Source organism: Chrysochloris asiatica, unplaced genomic scaffold (genome assembly GCF_000296735.1).
Source record: "Chrysochloris asiatica unplaced genomic scaffold, ChrAsi1.0 scaffold00046, whole genome shotgun sequence".
NCBI classification, from domain to species: Eukaryota; Metazoa; Chordata; class Mammalia; order Afrosoricida; family Chrysochloridae; genus Chrysochloris; species Chrysochloris asiatica.
In genome coordinates this window covers 14,377,557-14,394,912 of record NW_006408564.1, presented here as the reverse complement: position 1 = coordinate 14,394,912, position 17,356 = coordinate 14,377,557, and the positions used below count along the sequence as shown (strand labels likewise).

The following is a 17,356-nucleotide window of genomic DNA, read 5'->3' as shown; positions in this document are numbered from 1 at the left end:
CCTGTCATTGCTTCAAAGGCATGACAAAAAAAGGAGAATCAGAGATGCTAGGTGCATTTTACATCCTAAACTGCCATGAAATGAAGTCAGAGAAGAAAATACACACACAGCCTAGAACTAGGCATGCCAAGGGGGAAGGAATGTTACACAGCTGTAAGACTTTTAATGAAACAGAGGGTTCTTTTCCCCCAGTTAATGAAATGCAATTAACCCAGTGTGGATTCCTTGTAGGGAAACTTGGCTTAAATTTAACAACTAAAAAAATTATACATTAAGTCTACTCTCATAGACATGTAAAATGTCATTGAAGCAGCTCACAGAAGAAGGACGTGTCTGCTAGGGGGAAGGGTATGGTCCGTATCATCATGTTTTCCAGCACATGATAGTGACATACTCCTGGGACTAGCTCCCATCAGCAGATGAGAAAGCTTCTAATTTCTCAGCCATGGGAAGGAATAAATATCAAAAGGAAACACAATTATAAATGCTAATAGGAGACAACTTCCCCTTCAAATGGGGCTTTGAGCACTGACACAGCTTACTTACTGTTAATTCATAATATTAGAGGAAACTAGTTCATTCACAAGTTTTCATCTCTGGAGAGTTTGAGATTCGTGGCCACAGAAGGCTAGTGAAGCAACGAATTTGGGGGATCTTGGTCTATTTAATGTTGATTACTTGCCCACACCCACCATGAGTATTTATCTTCTAATTGCTACACGTGCCTTGCAGGATTCTATCACTTTCATTAGTGGGAGAATCAACTCCCACAGAACAGCAGTGAAATCTGTAGCAAATCTGCACAATTGTGTCCCCGTCAGCAGCAGGTTTGCCTGTAATTGTCTATAGAGTTTGTTTCTTGCTGTGCTTAGGAACACTCCATCCTGGGCTGGTTTTGGATTCATCCAACACTCGATTTCAGAGACACACAGTAGAGTGGAAGGGAATGGGTAAGTTGGGGCACCTGGCAAATGGGACCTCCGTAGGGGCCCACATGGTGATTTCTGTCTTCATAAGGAGTCCTGTTGGTGCAAAGGATTAAGCACTGTGCTGCAAACTACAAAGTCTGTGGTTTGAACCCACCAGGCTTTTATCAGGAGCAAGATGACACTGTCCTCATAAAGACTTACTAGTCTCAGAAACCCTAAGGAACAATTCTGGTCCCTTGTATAGGGTCACTAAGAGTTAGAATCCACTTGATGATAGTGAATTCTTATAGTTGTTTTTTGTCTTGTTAATGCATTGTTGGTTCACAGCCAAAAATGTATAGAGGCAAACGGCAAATAGTAAAGATTGGGTCTCAGAATCTGCCAGGCGATCCCTGCCAGACTCCTTAAAATCAAGATTGTGCCAAGAAACTGGAACATAGAAACCAAAACCAGTGCCACGGAGTCAATTCTGACTCATAATGACTCTAGATTCGAAAACTGTAAATCTTTATGGGAACAGACAGCTTCATGTGTCTCCTGTGGCGCAACTGGTGGGTTTGAACCACCTGCCTAATGGTTAACAGTGCCACCAGCGCTCCTTTAAGAAACTGGCAAGAAACACAGAGGAAATTCCTACCTAGAAAAGTATGAGCTGGAGTCTTAAGCTTCAATGCAAACTATTTCATAGTGATATTTTCATGACCTTTGAATTAAAAAAGAGAGAGAGAGAGAGAGAGAGATCTGGGGAAGCCTGGGGCAAGAGAAGTTTATTTCAGGTTCAGCTACTCATCCGTCTATAAGTTCTCAGTTTGCTGTGGCAGCACTGGACAACATGGACTTCCACTTGTTAATAATCCTGGCAGGCCCTGAAAAGCCCCAACAATATCAGAGGCAGAGGAAGAGGGCAGAGCTGTTTCTACATGTTAGCTGTGAACTTTCACCCTTGCCATTTTCATTCCCTGGGAGCAAAAAGCTGCTCGGAGAACTCCATTTATAAAAGACACAGGATCTAGAAAGCACTGTGTGGGGACGGCTGTAAATCTCCACATATGCAGCAAGACAAATAGAAGAGGCAATACACATCAAATCAAAGAGTTCTCTAGATGATTCTTCTGTTGAAGACATTCTACCTGAGGAGTAGGTATGATCATTGCTTCAGATATGGTTGACTAACCATATACATGCAGATGGCATCAGTTGGGATGAGGAAGGCTATGGAACTACAATGCAGGTTGTTGTTAAGTGCTGTTGAGTAAATTCTGACCCATAGCAATCCTGTATAGGGTTCCCAAGGAGCGGCTGGTGAGCTTGAATTGCCACCTTGTGGTTCAAACCGACTTTGCAGGCCAGAGCATTATCCCACAGCGGCACACCAGGACTCCATATACATAATATATTAACAAAATTTTGTTCACCTTATAGTTGTATAAAGAGGTTATGGGAGTGGGAAAAATGTAGTAGCTCAAATGATAGGAACCAAGCTCTTAGACGCTTTCTTTCAGCAAATGTGTCCCTATTGTACATTGTGGCTCACGGACTCTAAATGATCCTGTATCACTTCTGATTTTAGGTATTCAGGCCCCTTGAGTGAGGGATGGATCAAGTGACTTCCTTTTAACCATTTGTTGTTGTCACTGCTGTTGAGTCTGTTCTGACAAATAGGAACCCTGTTTCGCATGTCCAAGGAGTGCCTGGTGAGCTTGAACTGCCAACCTTGCAGTTCAAACCGACCTTGCAGTCCAGTTCATTAACCCTCAGTGTCACATCAGGACTCCATTTTTAACCAGTAGAATACAGCAAAGCCAATGTATGTTATAGGCCTTGGAACCAATTCTCACTATTGCCTTCTGGGCTTGCATAAACACTAAATGGCATTGCTGGAAAGGTCCAAATAACCAGGAACTGGAAGTAACCTCCTGCCAACAGCGGGGAAGGAATAGCCTATGAGGCACTAAAATCAAAGTCAATGTTTCAGATGACAGTCCTACCTTTACCAACATCTTGGTTCCAGCATGTGAGAAACCCTGAAGCAGAGAACCTACAGAAATGGTCAGGTGATGAATGTGTGCTTTTTAAGTTGCTAAGAATGTGTTATCTACCTCATGAAATGGTTAAACATCCACCATTTTTTTTGTACAGTGACTTTGTGTATTCCTTCCATCTTCTTTTGATGCTTTCTACATCATTCAATATTTTTGCCCATAAAATCCCTTCAATATTTCAAGTTTAGGCTTGAACATTTTATTTAGTTCCCTCAGCTTGAGGAATGCTGCCTGTGTTCTTTCCTTTTCATTTTCTAACTCCGTCTTCACACATTTCAAATGACATATTGCATTGGGCAAATCTCTTTGCACAAGACCTCTTTAAAGTATTCAAGAACAAAGGTGTCAGTTTGAGGACTAAGGTTCATTTGACATAAGCCATGGTATTTTCAATAACCTCTCATATGCATGTGAAAACTGGACAGTGAATAAGGAAGAGTGTAGAAGAATTGATGCATTTGAGGTATGGCACTGGAGGAGAATATTAAAAGTACCATGGACTGCCAAAAAACCAAATCAGTCTATGTTGGAAGAAGTACAGCCAGAGTACTCCCTAGAAGCCAGGAAGGCCAGACTTTGTCTCATACACTTAAGACATACTGTCAGAAGGGACCAATCCCTGGAAAAGAGTATCATGTTTGGTAAAGTAGAGGGACAGAGAAAAAGAGGAAGACCCCCACCCCAACGAGATATATTAGCACAGTGGCAGCAGCAATGGGCTCACATGTAGCAATGACTGTGAAGTTGGCACATGACCAGGCAGTGTTTCGTTCTGTTGTGAATAATGTCACTATGAGTTGGTACTGACTGACTCAATGGCACCCAACAACAAGAAGATTGTGTTATGGATTACAACTCAATGTAAAAAGAAAAAAAAACAAGAAAACCAAAATCCTCACAACTGGATCAATAAACAATATCATAATGAATAGAGAAAAACTGAAGTTGTCAAGGATTTCACTGTACTTGGATTCACAATCAATGCTCATGGAAGCAGCAGTTAAGAAATCAAAGGATGTACTTACTGCATTGGGCAAATGATTGGGTAGGAGACCTCCTTAAAGTGTTAAAGGAGCAAAGATGTCACTTTGAGGACTAAGGTATCTTCAATGGCCTCATATGCATGTGACAATGAATAAGGAAGACTTTAGAAGAACTGATGTATTTGGATTAAGGTATTGGTGAAAAAAATGGAAAGTATCATGGAATGCCAGAGAATAAACAAATTTATCTTGCGCGGAGTACAGCCAGAATGCTCATGATTTTTGTTTCACAAAGTACTTTGGACATGTTATCAGGAAGAACCAGTCTTTGGAGAAGAACATAATGCTTACAAACGTGGAGGGTCAGCAAAACATGGCAGACCCCAATGAGATGGATTGATACAGTGGCTACAACAATGGTCTCAAATATGACAACTACTATGAGACTAGCACAGGACAGGGCAGTGTTTTGTTCTGTTGTACACACAGTCACTATGAATCAGACCCACAGAAAACCACCTAAGAATAACAACAACAAGACTGTGATTATTTGTTACACAGTGGTGGAGAACCACAGGCCAAGAACTGGGTATTGGGATATGATCACAGCGTGGTCCTCGCTATGCTGATAGTCTCATTCTAACTCCCAAAGAAAGGATGAAGGCTCTCCATGAAGTAGTCACATGTCACCATCTTCCTTACAAAGGTGAATCCATTAGCTATCAAAAGCACCTGAACTGCTATGCTGCACACAAGTGGCATCAGAGGAAGTACAACACACTTAGAATCAGAGTCCCAGCCAGGAAAAGTTGGCAAAACCATAAACAAACCCTAACAGAGCAAATAACCACTGATAATCAATTCAGGGACACAGAGGTTTCAATAGCATTTATGTAAACAGATACAGAAATCCAATCAATTGTCTTATCAAGCCTAAGGCCTTGATAATGAGAGCTGTCCCCATGCAAGGTGTAGGGCCTAACACATTGGCTTGAGCAACTGCTGTTTCTGAATCACAGAAGCCAAGTTAAGTGCAAACTAATTACACAACCCCACTCCTCTCCCTTCCCCTGGTTCAGGAGGGGGATTTCTACTCTGTGCTTCCTTAGGTTCACTGAATGATTGCTTTAATGTAGCGTCCAAAAATTGATTAAGTATCAATTCAGTCTCCTAAGCAATACTTCACAGGGCATTCCTATTACAGAAGGCACGCTCACGTAAAGGGTTTGGTGCCTGATGCTATAAGGGGAGCCTTACGCTTCTTGTCACTGCCCTCTGAAATAAACCCGTTAACTCATCTAAACATTGCACTTAATCCACAGACAAATCAGCGAAAATTGCTTTCAGGGACTGCTGATAAAGCTGTTGGAGCATGTGATGTGAGAGCCTGGGTTAACTGGACAAAGGTCTCCAAACTCATCATGTGGGGAAATTCCTTTTGTGTAACTGGTAGGCCAAACAAAGGCCAGCCCCATCTCAAGGAGGACATGGATTAATGCTAACTGAACAGTTCAGCTTTGTATTTACAATGCACCTGAGTTCAACAGAGGATAAAATTAAATTGCAACAAGGAAAGACAAAAATCGTCCCCAGCAGGCTTTGATTGATAGAACGTGCCATTTGTAGCAGAACAAAACAGAAAATCAGAAAGTTTGTTCCCAGCAATCATTGCCTCACTGGGCCAACTTTCTGTCCTTTGAGACAATAATATGATTTCTTCATAGAGCATGTAGTCTACTTATTTAAGCAAGAGTGCCCAAGATCTTTCAATTCCTCCAGCAGTTCGGCTGGAAAAAATGGCCCCAGTTGGGGGTGGGTGGGTGGGTAACATTTAAACAGGAAGACACTTATCTTATAAAGATAGTGAATAGAATTGTTGCTGTTATGTGCTGTCAGGTTGATTTCAACTCACAGCAACTGAGTAAAACTACTGTTGTTGTGAAGTGTCGTCGAGTCAATTCCAACCCATAACGACCCCGTAGAGTGTTTCCAAGGAGCAGCTGGGGAGCTCGAACCATCAACCCTGCAGTTCAAATGACTTTGGAGTCTGCCTTAGTCCACAGCGCCACACCAGGACTCCAAAACTGCCCCATAGAGTTTTCTAAACTGAAGTATTCAAGGAGATTGCCTGATCTTTTTTCCCATGGAATGAGTCACTGTTAAGTTTGGATCTCCAACTATTTGGCTCTCAGCGGAGCACTTAACCATTGTACAATCAGGGCTCCTTTGAGTAAACTTAGCGCATCTGAAGGAGCAATTTGGGTACATAAGACTGGTGCAGTGGTTTGTCAGACTCAAATTCAAACCCTGCTCTCTTACACTCAATAGCTACAGGATCATGAAAAAGTTATTTACAACCTCACTTTCTCAATTTCTTCATCTGTCAAATGGGATTAGAATGCTGCTAACCTTAGGGTTCCTAAACTAGATGAGTGTTTAGCACAGTCTGACATATCTAAGGTTTAGGTTGGTAGTTCAAACTCACTAACTAGCTGCACCTTAGAAACCCTATACAGAGCTGCCATGAGTCAGAACTGACTCAACTTCACTTAGCAACAACAGTAACTAAGTGGTGACACTGAACAGACACTAATAAATGTTTGTGTTTTGGAAAACAACAACAACAACAACAACAACCAAAATGAAAACAAATAGCAATCAATGAACATCATACAATGGAATACCTAAAAGTGGTTCTACAAGTTGCCCAGTGAAATAGGCCTCTTGCAAAGCCTTTGCAATATGTAGGACCTTAGGTGGAATCCTGAGCCCCATCCAGTACTTTCTGAGGTGGGACAGTCCCAGTAGAAAGGATAAGAAGACCAGCCTGGAACAACTAGAGTGACAGAAGATATATCTTCAAAGAAAGATGATCAGGAAAAAACAAAACAAAACAAAATGGCAGTATGACTGGCTACTACAAGAATAGGCAAGTTGTTCTCTGAAAAACTGTCAAGGCAAGCAATCAAGTTCCTTCAGGACAAACCCCCCTCTAAGACTGAAATTCAAAGGGAACACATGGGCAGACATGTAAGCTTGCTAATGACCACACTGGTCTACTGGTGAGTGAAAGAGGGGAAATGGAAGCAATGAAGAAATGGGCTGAGTTCAACTATGTTCCATAGACTCCTATTGACCTGGAGATGACAGAGAGAAGAGGAAGGGCTGGTTGGTCCAAAGTGTGGTGAGACCTGGGGACACCTGAGCCCATGGACAAGGACATAGCCACAGAGGGCTAGAGCTGAGAGTGAAGCATCCAGCTGATGTAGAGTAAGAGGAGGCACACAAGAACACCCAAAGTTGTAGATAGTACCCGCTTGACCTAGCCTTGATGGCTTGATAATCAAAACTCAACTAAAGGAATTTTTTTTTTTTTAAAGAACAATTTTTGATAAAGGAAATGCGGGTAAATTGCTACAATTTGATGAACTTGACCTATACTCACGGAGATAGTAACTTTAAATACCAATAGAGAAGGAAGATGTCTTCACATCAAGTATCAATGCTATCTATCCCCTCTGTACACAGGGTATAGGGACGGGCAACTTAGACATTGGCTATGTAAAATGAGGGGGCGATAAAGGCTCAAAGTGACTGGCTTACAAGATTCCACGGGGGAGTTTAATTTAATAGTGTGTGGGGGATGAAAGAGTCACTGCTGAATAGTATTCATCTCGTCTAGATGGGTCTGGTTAAAAGAGATAGGGATAGGATGCTTATGATTCAATAGTGAGTAACCGCGATCATGACTAATTACACCTGTTACAACTGTAAAGGTAGAAGTTTTGTGACAAAAACATGGGAGTGGTTCATCTTACAGTCCAGAAACAGAGGACGCTAGGACCATCATGGGAGAGGAGCACAAACGAAATGCGGGACCTTATTCAGAGAAGCAACAGGACCTTATCCAGAGATGCAGCGATACCAACCATCGGTCAGTACCGACTGGATGGCACCTAACAACAACCTCAATTTCCTCATTCTGTAAGATGCAGATATTAACAGTAATTCCCTTACAGGACTACTGAGAGAACCATATGAAATAATCCACAGAAAATACACAGCATGGTATTATGAAAATACAAAGAACTGAATAAATGTCAAATATGAACTATTACTGCTAATATTATCAGTGCTAAAAAGGAAAAGCGCTTACCGCTAGTAAGCGCTTCAAATCCATCAGCCACTCCTCAGAAACCCTATACAGACTCGCTGTTGGGTAGGAACTCACTTGATGGCACTTGATAACAACAAAATCCATCCACCCTCCCCTCTTTACTCACTAAGGCATACAGTCAACAAATATTCATATTAAGCACCTGCTGTTATTAAGTGCTGTCCAGTGGGTTATGACTCATAGTAACCCTATATAGGGTTTCTGAGGAGCAGGTGGTGTGTTTGAACTACTGACCTTGTACAAGTGCCAAAACATGTATTAGGTGCTGAAGATAAATCTACTACATAAACAACAACAAAATTCAATACCCAAAAAGTGCTCAAAGCCTGCGAACTATATAATAGTATTATTAGTGGATATAGTCTTAATACAATGCCAACTAGACTGCGTGTTGAGTTTTGTTTTGTTTGAAGACTCACAACAACAAGAAACTCACTGCTTCTTCCAAAATAAACCTTCAAAAACTCTCAGGGAATTATAGTTGTTACAAAAGGGCTAAGTAGAGGAGGTTTCCAATAATGTGGCAGAAACTATCCAAATTTGATGGTATATTAAATGAACTGGATCTCTCTTTAAAAGTCACATGAAAATTTCCTCAAATCTGGAAACAGCTGTTCGCAGGCACTGTGTTATGGAAGATACTGGTAGTACTGCAGAAAGTCATTCACAAAGGCTATTATTCGTAGTGGGAACTGTGAGAGGTGTTTGGGAATGTTAAACTTACAAAGTGCAATGTTGTTATCTCAGAAACAGTGCAGTAACTCTGTTATTGGCAGATTAGCACAGGGAATCACCCCCTTAAGCAGCTGGTCAGCTAAATCACAGAGGTTCCCTTCCTTTAGGGTCTCAAACTTTAGTCTTTTAATTTCAGGCGACGCTTGTCTAAAACATAATGCATACTTCACCTTCTTAAACACAATTTAAGCCTCTATACATGATTAAAGCTGATCCTTTTGAGTAATAACTGAGTGACCAGATTCTAATAAAACCCAAGTCTTGAGGTATATGCCCCATGCTAAGTGTCAATAGTTGGTAATAATACAGAGAGCCCTGGAGACTTCTCTCATAAATGCAGTACTTGCTCTTTAGTGGATGGGCGTAGTAACATATAAATTGGTTCTTCTAAAGCTTCAAAATGATTTTTCAATTATTGCCTGTGTATTAACTTCTCAAGATTGTCAGGAAACTGACCCATATGTAAGTCAGGCACCAATAAGAGGTCTCATTAGCATTAACTCAAAGATAAAAAGTTCCTTAAATTAAAATGGCCCTCCCATAGACATCAAGAGCCCAAATGAAATGTGTTATGAATTTGGTTTTTATCTTAATTTGTAATTGAAGTATAGCATAAAATCTCAGGTGTACAGCTAAATGGATTTTTCTATATGTATGGAGTAGTGATAGCATAGGGTCAAGTCAGTTCTGAGTCATAGCAACCTTATGTAGGGTTTCTGAGGCTGTAATTCTTTATAGGAGAAGAAAGCCTCTTCTTTCTCCTGAAGAGCAGGGCTAGTAGATTTGAACTTCTGACCCTTTACTTAGCAGCCCAATGCACAACCACAATGCGACCAGGGTTCCTTTTTCCATAAGTACGTATTCATCAGTCCAATTGTAGACAAATATCCCAGCCTCCCTGCACCCTCAAGGCTCTCTTAAGATGTCCTGTGTACACCCCATATGCTATTAATGAAATCATACATCAGGCCTTGTGGTTCCAACTTTCACTCATCACTGTTATTACTGTTAAATGCTGTTCAGTCGGCTCTGACTCATAACGACACTGTATAGGGTTTCTGAAGAGCAGCTGGTGAGTTTGGACTGCCCATCTTTAGGTTCAAACCTAAGATTTAACTCTGTCATTTTGTGCACCAATAGTTTGTTCCTTTTCAAAATTATAGCTGTAATGAATACCATCACATGAAAACCCCTGAATTATCCCATTGTCCCAATACAATATTGTATCTGTCTTTAACAGAAACCATCACTAACTTGATGCAATTTATAGGACCAATGCTTCCAGTTAGTAAAGCAGATCAATATGGGGTGCTACATCTCAGAAATCAGGCATGCCAACAATTGATGCTCATTTGAATTTTATTCTAATGGTTCCAAATGGCATGCCCAAATGATGATAGACTCTCAGTCTGTCCTATGCCATGAGGATCAGCAGAGCATCATCATCATCAAGAGCATGGGTGTTAGAGTCAAGCAGATCTTCAGTTTAGAACAGTCGGCAATCGCTAGCTAGCTAACTCAGGGAAAGTCACTTACATCTCCTTGACACTAAATAAAGGTGGCATTAATAATAACATCCTTTATTTATTTTAAAGCTTTTATTGTGAGTTGAATGAAACTTTACAGGGCAGAACTTCAGTTTTACAGTCAACAAATCATAATACTTTGTTTTATTACAATGATTATAATCCCCTCCATGTACCATCAGTTAACAGTATTTCTCTCTATTCATTTTAGCTCTTTTAAAAAACAAAACAACAAAAAAACCACTCAGGCATATATAATTAATTTACACCACCAAAGAACACATTCTGCAAGTCTGCCTCCTGGCCACCAGCTCTCAGTCCCTCTCTTTCCATGAATCTAGAGTCCTCAGCTGCTCTATTTCTCCATGTCTCCATCTCTGCCTCCATCTCCGGTGTTGTTGCTTCTCTGGATAAGGTCCCGCATTCTGCTTGTGCTTTTCTCCCTTGATGGCCCTAGGGACCTCTGTTTCTGGACTGTAAGATTAACTACTCCCTTAATTTTGTTACAAAACTTCTACCTTTACAATTGTGACAGTTGCAATTAGTCATGATAATGTCCTTTAAAAAAAAAACACAAAAATCCCTAAAGTCAGTTTGAACCGCTAGGTCAACTGTTCAAACCTACCAGCTGCTCTTTGGAAACCCTTGGCAGGGTCGTGAGTGGGAGCTGACTCAACAGCAGCTGTAACATTAGTTGTTGTGGTTGTTAAGAACTGTTGAGTTGGTACCAACTCATACTAACCCTGTCTAAGGTTTCTGAGGAACAGCTGGTGGGTTTGAACTGCCAACTTTGCAGTTCAACCTTGTCTTGCATTCCAATGCATTATCTTGCAGCACCACAGCAGGATTCCTGATAGCTGTTACTGCAGGAGAAAGAACTCACAAGCCCCTTGACAAACAAGTGGTAACTGCATAAGGCTGGAAGTCACACCTGGGTTTCTCAGATGGAAGGCAAGATTTCTACTGATTAACTACCAATGTCTCATTTATGGAATAAAATCCACGTAAACCCACTGCCATAGTCTCATTTTCTTCTGTGGAGTGGTGGCTGGTGGGTTTGAACCGATGACCCATAACTGGGAAAGTTGTTCCAATATATGCAAAGCGTGGTTGACTAAAAACATCATAGCACGCTTAGTTTTTGAGCAAATTAGGTACTGAAACAAGGAGACTTCAAAAGTTCATGGAAAAATTCCATTATCTTTCGATTCCGTTTTTCCACAAACTTTTCGAAGCCCCCTTGTATTCTCTCCAACCAAGGCAATGTGAAGTAGACTTTGTAAAGCAGTGGTTATTACTTGGCTACTAACAAAAATATCAGCAGTTCGAATCCACTAACTGCTCCATAGGAGAAAGGTGCGGCAGTTTGCTTCAGTCAGCTGTTTCTTGGAAACTCATGGGGCAGGTCTACTCTGCCTTATTGAGCCTCTATGAGTCAGAACTGACTCAATGACAATTTTTTTATTTTACAAATTTGAATATGCCTGGTAAACTTACACTCTATAATGTAAGTTAAAATCCAAAGGTGAAAAAGAGAAATGAATAATACTGGCTTCAGGCAGAAATAGAAGTGACACATTAATTCTCTCATTTGGGTTTGGCTGTCAGTGAAGAGCAAACATAAGTTTCATGATATTTTCTCCATTATCAATCATTTTCACTGAGCGGGAACCCACCTACTTCTATTTCCACACCCTTGAAAATCTCTTGAGATTACTCAAAAACTACAATGCAAAATTTTAGTTTGGAGACTGTGTCAAAGATAAATATTCTTGCTACTCCCCTGAGGGAAAGAAACATTTTTCGTTTATGATTTCCAGTCCTCAACATTAGTGTTGAACAGATAAACCAATAGGAAGGTTATCTATGAATTTTACATTCTCTGTAGAGTACCTCCCACAAAACCTGAGGGGCTCATAACAGATTAAAATTCTGTCCGGTTGGTGTTCAGGCCACTGGAGGACAGAATGATTAAGAAATCCGAGGATAACAGAAAGACCACATCATTGATATGAGCCCAGGAATGGTAATGACCATATTTAGGTTTTTAAAAAATTCATCTTTTAGGAAATAACTTAGTATGCTTAGAGATCAACATTCCTTTTTCGTTTTCTATTTCGTTTTCTTGCATCACTTAAAAAAAGGCTGAACAGTGTTAACTACATTGGCTACTATCCATAGAAAGGAGAAAGAATGAAACTCAACACTAGCAAAAATCACTGTGACTTAAAATAATGCTTCCAAAACTAAAGAGAAAAAGAAAAGACTCATTTTGATGAGGAAACAGTCAAATGTGTATTTGCACACTTGGATATTTAGCTACAGTATCGATTCTCTGCAAGAGTCTTTAAAATTAAAACTGGGACTACTCACTATCCTAGAAAACATACTTCTAATGATTTATATAGGAGCTCTGGTAGCGTAGTGGTTACGAATCGGGCTACAAACCTTAAGGTCAGCGGTTCGAAACTACCAGCTGCTCTGCGGGAGAAAGATGAGGCTTTCTACTCCCGTAAAGATTTACACCCTTGGAAACCCTGTACAGGGTCACTATGGGTCGGAACCGACTCAACGGCACTTAACAACAACAACAATGATTTATATAAAGGAAAAAATTGGGTTTTGTTGTTGTTAAGTGCTGTTGAATCGGTTCCGACCCATAGCAACCCTGTATAGGGTTTCTGAGGAGCAACTGGTGAGCTTAAACTGCCGACCTTGCAGTTCAAACAGCTTTGCAGTCTGGCTAAGGGGACAAAAAATGTGTATGCTACACCTCATCTGTGTTACTAAAAAACAAATTCAGCAACAGTTAACTGGTGAAATAAATTGGGCTATAATCATTCAACACAACACTGTGAAGTTGTTGTAGAGAATAATGATCTAGCCTGGTATGGTGCTGTCTGAAAAAAAGCTATCCTGGTATGTTAGAGGTGTTGGGACTGCTAACCAAAAGACTGGCTGTTTTATGAGAAGCCTCCGAGTGGACCCCACCAGTCGCCCCTCGGAAACCTACTGGGTCACTATGAGTTGGAACTGACTCGACAGCACTTAACAACAACAGCAACAATAGTGTGGTTGCCAGAGAGATGATTGTGCCTCACAGTGACCCTAGAGGGCAGATGGCCACAACTTTCATCTTCACAGATTCACATCGGCTGTTCACTTCAAACTGCTAGCCTTTAGGTTAACAGCCAAGCTACTTAACCCACTGCAACATCAGGGCACCTTATAAGGACAAGGATGTGGCACTTTGCTCTACTAAAAATGTCTACCTTGGACACCTTATTAGGTAGTTCTATGCTGTCTCTGATAGCGTAGTGGTTACAAATCGGGCTGCGAACCTCAGGGTCAGCAGTTCAAAACTACCAGCTGTTCTGCGGGAGAAAGATGAAGCGTTCTGCTCCCATAAAGATTTACAGCCTGGGAAACCCTGTACAGGGTCGCTATGCGTCGGAATCGACTCCACGGCATATAACAACAACAACAACAACATGCTTACATGGCCAAACTTTGTCTCTCTCATACTTTGAACATATTGTCAGGAGGGACCAGTCGCTTGAGAAGGATATCATATTTGGTAAGGTGGAGGTTCAGAGGAAAAGAGGAAGACCCCCAACGAGATGGACTGGCCAAGTGACAGCTTCGATGGACTTGAGCATGGCAACAGTGGTGAGGTTGGCCCAGGATTAGGCAGTGTTTCATTCTGTTGTGCATAAGGTTGCTATGGGTTGGTACCAACTCGATGACACCTAACAACAACAAATGCTGTCTTACAGGGTTGTTATGAGTAGGAATAGACTCAAAGGCAATTGACACTGTGTACATGGATGAAGAAGCACCAGAATCCATCAGTCTGGCTCCAAGAATCTTGCCTGGGTAAAGACTAGAAATTCTCCATAGGGAACCCCTTACAATCTCCAATCCAAGGACATTCCACAAAGCACTTTTGCACAGCGGGCTTCCAGTAATTTACACAGTAAAGGAGATGTCTCCTAAGCCCCAAATATGCATATCCAGACACCATTTCATAGATCCAGTGTCATAAACTATTTATTTTCAGTGATTACAGAGGACTTACCAATTTGCAGGCATTGCAGTTCCTGCCAGCAAGTATTGTATATGTAGAGAAAATGGGAAGCGATTGAAACGACTCATGAACGCCCATGCACTTAGAAATGTGAACGGATTGTACAGCACAGAATACTGGTGTTCTGCAACATTACTTAGTCTAGAAATATGAAGTAATACAAATGCTAATGGAACCGTATGTCTCCTAGCAAACTCTATTGCATTGTTGGTTAACTTTTCACACATCCAAGCTCTGCCTCCCCGACAAACTTGCAAGGCAGGGTCTGAGTAGCATTACTTTTTTTTTTTTTTTAAAGCACCTATACCAGTGTCAAGCAAGCAGATGTTCCAGAATAAAACTCTGTTGAGAGGCCTTTGTATTATAAAGGCAGAAACAGAGGTATTTAAGTATGTTATAGTCAATGCAGAAATGTTGGTGAGTATCTTTAACACCTGATTATGAATGATTCAAAATGGGCTGTTAATCACAAGGCTGGTGGTTCAAATTGACCAGCTGCTCCTTGGAAACCCTTTATAGGGTCACTATGAGTCGGTACTGACTCAACAGTACCTAACAACAACAAAAATAAAACCAGTTATTTGGCATGTCCAAGAAAATCGGATGTTGGCAATGTGTCCTTGAGTTTGGTAGCAATTTATTCTTTTTGCAGGAGATTTTCCCTTAACCTTTTTCTATCAGCCACTGTCAAGTCAGGAGACACAAACTACATCTATAATATGAACAGGAAAAATTTTAAGTAAAGAATTGCAAGGAAATAAAGACTTCTTGTGGTATGGAAGTTCAAACCCACCAGCTGCTCCTCAGAAACTTTACACAGGGTCGCTATGAGTCAAACCAACAAGCAATAAGTCAAAGCTGGCTAATGGAGTACTGGTGACACAATTTGATTAAACCCTCTGCTGCTCACTAAAAGATCAGTGGTTCAAGCCCACTAGCTGCTCCAAAGTAAATAGATGTGGTAGGCTGCTGCCAAAGGTGTTTTTGTTTTTGTTTTCATTTTAAGACGTCTGAACCACATGGTTGGCAGTTCAAACTCACCAGCAACTCCTCAGAAACCCTATATAGGGTCGCTATGAGGATATTAAAGAGTACAGAGGAGTCTTTGGGTTGTGTAAATGGTTAATGTGCTTGGCAGCTAACCCAAAAGTTAGAGAGCTTTGAGTCCACCCAAAGGTACCTAGTAAACAAGGACTAGTGTTCTACGTCTGAAAAACCAGACATTGAAAATTCAGTGGAACACAGTTTTATTCTAACACACCACATGAGGGTGCTTTGAGTTGGAATTCACTCAAAGAACAACTGCATAAAGGGGTTCAGAAAAACCAAATGCAGAAAGTGATGGCTACCCCTAGAGAAGAGAAAGATTAAGCAGCACAGACACCAAAAATTCAGATGAGGGTTTTTCATTCACACAGGCTGGTTCAGATCTCTTTGAAGAAGAGATAGCTAGCTTCCATAGAATCACAAACACAAGATCAGAAATTTGCTTGAAGGTGTGATCTGGAGAAGTGTGTCTGGGTGGTGCAGTGGTTAAAGCACTTGGCTGTGAACCAATAGGTCTACAGTTCAAATCCACCAGCCACTCCATGGTAGAAATACATGGCAGTCTGTTTCAGTATTTACAGCCTTGGAAACCACATAGCACAGGTTCTATGGGGACACTATGAGTCAGAAGCAGTTGGACAGCAGTAGGTTTGGTTTGATGGCCTGGAGATGGTCCATAGGAATGGCTCATTAAGTGACAGAGAAATTTGTTGGACAGTGAGAGGTGATGAAAGCATATCCATTGGAGCCGTTCACTAGGTGGTGGGGAAATTTACCAGAACACATAGGTCTGAGTCAATTGGTAAGAATTTCTAAGAATGTGGGTAAGTTGGAGTTGTAAAGGAGCAGTCTGTTGTTGTTAGATCTCATTGAGTTGGACCTTATGCAAAGCAGAACAAAACACTGCCTGGTCCTGCGTGAATCTCACAATTATTGCTATATTTGAGCACACTGCCGCAGCCACTGTGCCAATCCATCTCATTGGAAGGGGGGGGTCTTCCTCTTTTTTGCTGACCCTCCACTTTATCAAGTATGATGTCCTTCTCCAGGGACTGGTCCCTCCTGATAATATGTCCGAATATAAAAGATGAAGTCTGGCCATCCGGGCTTGTAAGAAGCACTGTGAATGTACTTCTCCCAACACAGATTTATTTGTTCTTTTGGCAGTCCATGGAGCTTTTAATATTCTCCTTCAACACTGTAATTCAAATGCATTAATTCTTCTAGGATGTTCCTTACTCATTGTCAAACTTTTACATGCATATGAGGCTACTGAAAATACCATGGCTTGTGTCAGGCTCACCTTAGTTCTAAAACTGACATCTTTGCTCCTCAACACTTTAAAGAGGTCTTATGCAGCAGATCTGTCCAACACACTACGCCATTTGTTTTCTTGACTGCTGCTTCCATGAGTGTTGATGGCAGATCCAAATGAAATGAAGTCTTTGACAATTTCAATCTTTTCTCTATTTATCTTGACGTTATTTACTGGTCCAGTGGTGGGAATTTTTGTTTTCTTTACATACCCATACCCAAGGCTATAATCTGTGACCTTCATTAAGTCTGGTTCACTTTCAGCAAGATAGGTTGCACGATCTGCATATTGCAGGTTGTTAATAAGCCTTCCTACAATCCTGATGCCACATTCTTCTTCATATAATCCAGCTTCTCAGATTGTTTATTCACCATACAGATTGACTAAATATGGTGGAATTATACAATCCTGGCACATACCTTTCATAATTATAAACCATTCAGAGTCCCATGGTTTTGTTTAGTTTGAACAATTGCATCTTGGTCTATAAACAGGTTTCTTATAAGGACCATTAT

The 17,356-nt window shown here is 41.0% G+C and overlaps 1 protein-coding gene across 2 annotated transcripts in view; it reads right to left on the bottom strand.

Annotated features, from left to right (window-relative positions):
- The window catches only part of PTPRG (protein tyrosine phosphatase, receptor type, G), a 1,006,925-nt gene that overhangs the window by 242,877 nt on the left and 746,692 nt on the right, over positions 1–17,356 (bottom strand). The gene's annotated exons all lie outside the window — the stretch shown is intronic.